Source organism: Anomalospiza imberbis, chromosome 1 (genome assembly GCF_031753505.1).
Source record: "Anomalospiza imberbis isolate Cuckoo-Finch-1a 21T00152 chromosome 1, ASM3175350v1, whole genome shotgun sequence".
NCBI classification, from domain to species: domain Eukaryota; kingdom Metazoa; phylum Chordata; class Aves; order Passeriformes; family Viduidae; genus Anomalospiza; species Anomalospiza imberbis.
The window spans coordinates 134,148,119-134,154,129 of NC_089681.1; the positions used below are offsets into that span (position 1 = coordinate 134,148,119).

Sequence of the window (6,011 nt, forward strand, 5' to 3'; positions counted from 1 at the left end):
GTATATAGCTTTACTTGGGGGAGCAATCTGTGCTTAAAAAATACTGACAAATAACTGCAGATTCAGGTCTTAAGAGATAAAACAGCATCAGTCTGACCAGATTTTCATTTCCACAGAAATCTGGTGTGTAGTGTGACTTGTATTCCACCAATCCCACAAATATAATTTGCATTCCATTAATTATATAAACAAAATGTATCTCTTCTTCTGTTTGAATTTCAACCACAAATGCATATTGAGATATCTGAATATATTTGTTATTTTAAAATAGGTAAGTGAGTAAATCTTAGTGTAAATCTTCATGAGTTTTTGAGAAGCATACAGACATCTCAGGTATTTTGACTGAACCTTGAGGAATGTTTCTTGCCATGAAACACAGCCCTGGAAATCTGTATTTCCACTATGTGCTGTAGTAAATTCCAGACTCCCTTTCTGTGAAGATTTTCTCACTTTTGGTTAAAAATTGCTGTATCAGTGACAGTCTTACCAAAACTGGACAGTATTTTGCTCCTCTGAAGCACAGTTGAAAACACTGGATACAAAAGGAAAGTAAACAAACTGAAAACAAATTAATTAAACAGCAGAACTGTTTTGTAGTAACATTCTAAGGCATTCTCAGCCTTCTGCTTTAACACTCACCATTTAAGAAAAGACCAGTTTAGAGGTTGTGTTTGCTGATCCAAACAAGTGAGAACAGCTTTAACTGTGCATTGCTTACAGTGGTACCATTCCTTTAAAAATAGAATCCTTTAACATTTCCTGATCACAGCAGTTTTACTCATCTCCTAGACTGTGCCCTTTGCATGCAAAAGCCAGCCATCAGAGTTTAAATAGGCTTCTCCCTACAATTCTTCTAAAAATTACTTTCCTTTCATAATTTTGGTACAACCTGAGGCACCTTTATTTCACAGAGGCAGAGAGGACAGAGGCAGTTTGTTTCTGAGCAGCACGGAGTACCTGTTTTGAGTTAGCTCTTGCCTGTCTGACTCCCCTGAATGATTCTATTGATTTCAAGGGGTCCACTTGCATGAGAAAAGTGAGCAGCAGAGACTGGATGCTCCTTTTATTGTTTCATCCAACACAGATTCATTTTATAGGATCAGTTATTCTGTGTGATGAATGGGAAGTGCAACTAAAAAATTGAGCCTAGAAATCTAATGTTAGCAGTGAGCGTATGAAAGTCTGATTGTGAAATATGATCCAGAACACATTTACTAACAGACAAAACTCAAGACTCATTTCTCACACAGGCAGGACTGTTAAAGTCAGTAATACTTCGCTTTTCCATTACAGCCAACAGGATTTCTGCTGCACAAAGGCTAAGCAAAGCAAAGATAGAAAGGTCTGGTGCTTGGAGTGGTAACATTTTCATTTACTAAAACCTCGTGTGTGCAGAAGGTAGAATTAATTTAATTGCAAATAAATGTCAAGAAATAAATTAATGAAATAATACTAGATTTTGCTAAGAGAATATGTTATGGGTAAGCTATTCTTTTGTGTCAGTCTTCCTAAAGAGAGGGAAACAAAGGAAAATGGGTAGGGAAAAAAAAGGCTGTACTGAAAGCACATACAGAAATCAAACACAGGAAAACTGTTGGGGACTTAATAGTGCTAGAGGTAAATTGACCACTATTCTTTCTATCAGAAAGAGACCAGAGTATTTGATTAAGTTAAACAGGAGCCATTTCTTTGTTCCTGAGAACAGAGAAAGCTGCATTTCAACCAGACAACTGAGACAGAGAACCCAGGAAAAAAAATCTATTAAATAGATAACAAAGGAGAAAAGCATTTACACTAATTCTGTCAAAACTCATGAAGCATCCTGAGAGGTTGATAAAGGTGATATTCTTCTAAGGCACGTGGAAGCTATAGTAGAATATTTGTGGTAGGTCCAAAGGATTGGTGATTTCTTTGCAAGTTAAAGGCCCAGTAATGCCTATGAAATAAGCTAAAATGATATATTTTTGAGTCAACAAAACAGCACAGCTGTGTGGCTTAAAAATTAAATGTTATAAAGACAAAAGCACTCAACCTCTGTAATACTGAAGTTATTTTAAAAGGCTCTGTAGAAAGGCAGGCCAGGAGATTTGATGAATATTTTAGCTGTTTTACCTAGAACAGGCAACTCTCAGGTCCTAAATAAGGGGCTGACACTAGTATTGATATAAATAAGAAGATAAAAACCTGTGATTTCTTGAAGCTGGTCATGTCAAATTAGTATCCTTTTATCTCCATGATAATTTATTATATTTACCAGAGTGTAAAATAAACCAAACACCTTGCCTGATCCTATATTCACTTAAATCAATGTTCGCCCTCAAGCAAAAAATAATTCTAGCTGTCTACTGTTACATATTTGTCAGATTTTCAGATGTGAAGTTATCCTGTAAAAAGAAAAGGTCTAATTTTCTTATTTCTGATAAATTCACACTGACTGTATTTTACAACAGTTCATAAACTAAACACATTTTATGCAAATACAAATGTATCTTAGTAGGGCTAATTTAGGGTAGATACTGATTTGAGAGCAAAATATGGCCATCGGCTTCCATATTTAAGTTAATGCAAAGATTTATTAGTCCTCTAGGTAAGCATTGACCTTGGCTTCACCTTGGTCAATATTTACTTCTCAAGTTAATAAATCTTTATATTAACTGCAATTGAAGTCGCTCTCTGCTTAAAAGATAAAGACCAAAGAAGTCCTTATATATGAAGATAACATTCATCAGATAAATGCTGCAGCTTGATTTATCTTTTTGCCCACTTGTCTTAAAAAAATGGTAATCTATAGATGGTGAAAGATGTTCCTCTCTAGAGAAAGAGGTTTGGGTTTTTTGGTTGGTTGGTTGGTTGGTTGGGTTTTTTTAATGTGTAGATTTGTGATTTTACTTACATTACAAGGTATTGGCACCAGCTTTTTGTCTCTTGCACTTAGGAATCTTGAGTTTCCAGGATGTTATTCCAAAGGATGTTACATTCCTACACAATCTATTTACCTATGGGCAAGCCTGGAGACTGTATTACTCAGTGGACAGCCCTCTTGGCCACTGACTTGGTTGCTATTTGGTTTCAACAAGGTGACAGTTTTAACTTTTTGAAATTCATAGCTGTTTTGGAAAAAGGTGCTGACTGGGGGTGATGAGAATGACACTGCAATGAAACACCAATAATAAACAAATCAACTAACATATGAGGACCTTGGAAAAACAGGAAACTTTGAATTTATCAGACGAGAAAAGACATCAAAGTCTTGACTTAATCCAGCTACCAGGAGTGGGAATCTGAATTACTGTAAAAGAAATTGTCTTGAGGAGCATAAGTCGAGGATAAAGTTATAATTAGAGATTTCCCTGAAATTATAAGTGAAAAGGAAAACCAGACAAGAACAGATTTACATATCTTCTCTTTCCATGATTTCAAACATTATTGCACTGATTAAAATCTCACCATGCTGTTTTCTCCACATTTAACTTGTGCTTTTAAAAGCCAAAACAAACAACATGTGTTTTGTCCATGGGTCTCTCTGATTTAGTTAAGATTGGAAAAAGATTATACCATATATCATTTTTTACTGCCTTCTGAACAATATGAAACCTTTCTGCTGGCACAAAAAAAAAAAGAGGACTTGCTGAGAAATACTCAATTACAGAGAAATTAAAAACGTAACTTTCTGAGAAAGAGAATCAAAGCAGCAATAACTTCAGAAACTAAATGGCAAAGCTGTTTCATTTTAAAAAACATATTTAAGATCTCACTTAAGTAAACATCAACCACTTCACTTATGCAGCCATTTCCTTTGAAGTCAATGGGATTAGGCATGGATAAAATTCATCCTGAATTCTGTGTAGAAAGACAGGTACAAAGTCAGTGAATCACTTAAATCCCACTGAGTCTCAGGCTTAAAAGCTGCAAAGGTTTCTTGTTAGTCCTTTGGACTGGAGTGCTTAAAAATGTGGAAATCTGGGGGGCAGGATTTGTCCTCACTGGAAGATGCTTTAAGTCTCTCCAGTTACATTCCTCTCTTCCATCGAACTGCAATTTCAGCACCCTCTTGTTTTCTCCATGCAGCGCTGATGAGTTTACAATGATGCTGTGGTGCCTTTCTGCAGGCAGTGCAGGGAAATGTCATGCAAACTCCATTAATAAATCATCCTATTGGCAAAAACAGTTTGAATGGCACAGCCAGCTCTACTAGCAAGACAATGTATTGCATGGTTGTGTGTGTGTACAAAACTATATATACTCATCTTTCAACCCCAAAAAAATCTGATCCACGTTTTTATTTCTTTTTTTCCTCCTTTTTTTTACCTCCTCGTTGAAAACAGCAGCTTAGTCAGTAAATGACGAGGCATACAAAGGGCTACAAGCTGTATAAAGGCAATGGTGACTGGTATAATACACCTCTGACATCCACTGTAAATGGTGTAACTATTCAGAGCTGTATTTCTCTCTATGCTTTCTTATTTCTAGTTCATGAAAATAAAGCACAGATAGAATTTCAATATAGTAATAAAATCTGCCAGGATTTAAAAAGAATTTTTAAAAGAATAAATATGAATAAAGATGGTTTAATTTACTGGCATGAGAACTGAGAGCTGGGAATGTAGCTGTTTGAAGGCTGTACTGCGAGCAAGTGGCAGTCCTCAGAGACGGAAAACCAAACAAATTATGGCTGCTGACTCCCAATATTCCACTTTAATTGGTGGGGGTTGTCCTGGAGAAAGATACATGAGCCTTTCCTGGCGGCAACAGGAATTTGACTTATATAAATACAGGGGCCCATTTGCGTTTGAGCCTTTCACGCACCCGCGTGAGACGTTGGCGCGGGGACGCGGCCCGTGCGCCCCCGGCGCCGCTCACGCCGCGGTGCCCGCGGCAGCGGACACGGGCCCGCGGGGCTCGGAGCCCCGGCTCGGACGCGGGACCACCCCCGCGCCAGGAGAGCTGCACCGCGGCTCCACCGCACCCCGGCCCGCCCCGCCGGGGCGGTTCCGTGCGCGGCCCGCGCCCGTCCGCAGGCTGCGGTGCGGGGGCTGCGCGGAGCCCTCCCGCCCGCCGCGGGTTCGGCCGCCCGGTTGCCATGGGACCGGCGCCGGCCGCCTCGCGGCACCGCTCCGCGCCCGGCACCCGCCGCCCTCCCGGAGCCGCCGGCTTGCGGAAAGGGGGAGGGGGCTCCAGGGCGCTCCCGCTAATTTTAACAGCCTCCTCCTTTTCCTCTCCCCGAAATCAGGCGGCCGAAATTGCCGGAGAAGCGCCCCCGCCCCCGCGCCAGGCTCTCGCCTTTGTTGTGCTGAGCCCGGCACCGGCGAAGGCGCCGCTAAATGAATGGTAAACTGTCTTTAAAAGGCGCTGGCGGGCGATGCCCGGTCCCTGGCGAGCCGGCGGCGGGGGCGGGGGGCGGCCAGTGCCTGGCGCTGGGACACAAGAGGCGCGCTGGGGAGGTTTCAGACACCTTTCTTTCCCCATTTAATCCCCTCTCACCCTGGCGTGACCGCTTCCCCGAAGCAGAGTGCCGAGTGAGCCGGACACACAGGGTAGGCAAGGGCGCATGTGTGTAATTAATAAAGTAAATTAAAGGGTTTTAAAAATTAATTCTACTCATTTAGTCACCAATCTGTTAATGAGGCATGGAAAGCCTCCGGGACCGATAGTCGGGAGTAAAACCGAAATAGGTGAAGGAGGTGCCTGCTGAAAGATAAAAGCTTTATAGAGGAAGTATCCGTATCTCAGGCGATATAAATATATATAAAAGGATGTGTATAAATCTTTGCCTGCTCTGGCGGGGTCTGGATTCCATCGGCGCGATGGAGGCAGCCGCCGTCTCCCTAGTTTATGGGGCTCCGAACTTTCCCTTCGCCGGTACCGCGGGGCTTCAACCTTTGCTCCGTCGCATCCTCTCAGCCACAGGAGCCTCTGGCTCCTACCATAAATATTAATACCCTGCGCTAGAGCGAGGCATAATTATCTCCCTTTAATTGCAAATTCAACCAAAAATTGAGCCTGCTGTCATT

At 41.6% G+C, this 6,011-nt stretch overlaps 1 long non-coding RNA gene across 1 annotated transcript; it reads right to left on the reverse strand.

Moving 5' to 3' along the window:
- Positions 1–3,503: 3,503 nt before the first annotated feature.
- Positions 3,504–4,807, reverse strand: LOC137487153 (uncharacterized). The gene is made up of 2 exons (XR_011005837.1): positions 4,578–4,807; positions 3,504–4,466 (listed from the first exon to the last, which is right to left on the reverse strand). It is a non-coding gene; the product is annotated as an uncharacterized lncRNA (long non-coding RNA).
- Between the last annotated feature and the right edge of the window lie 1,204 nt (positions 4,808–6,011).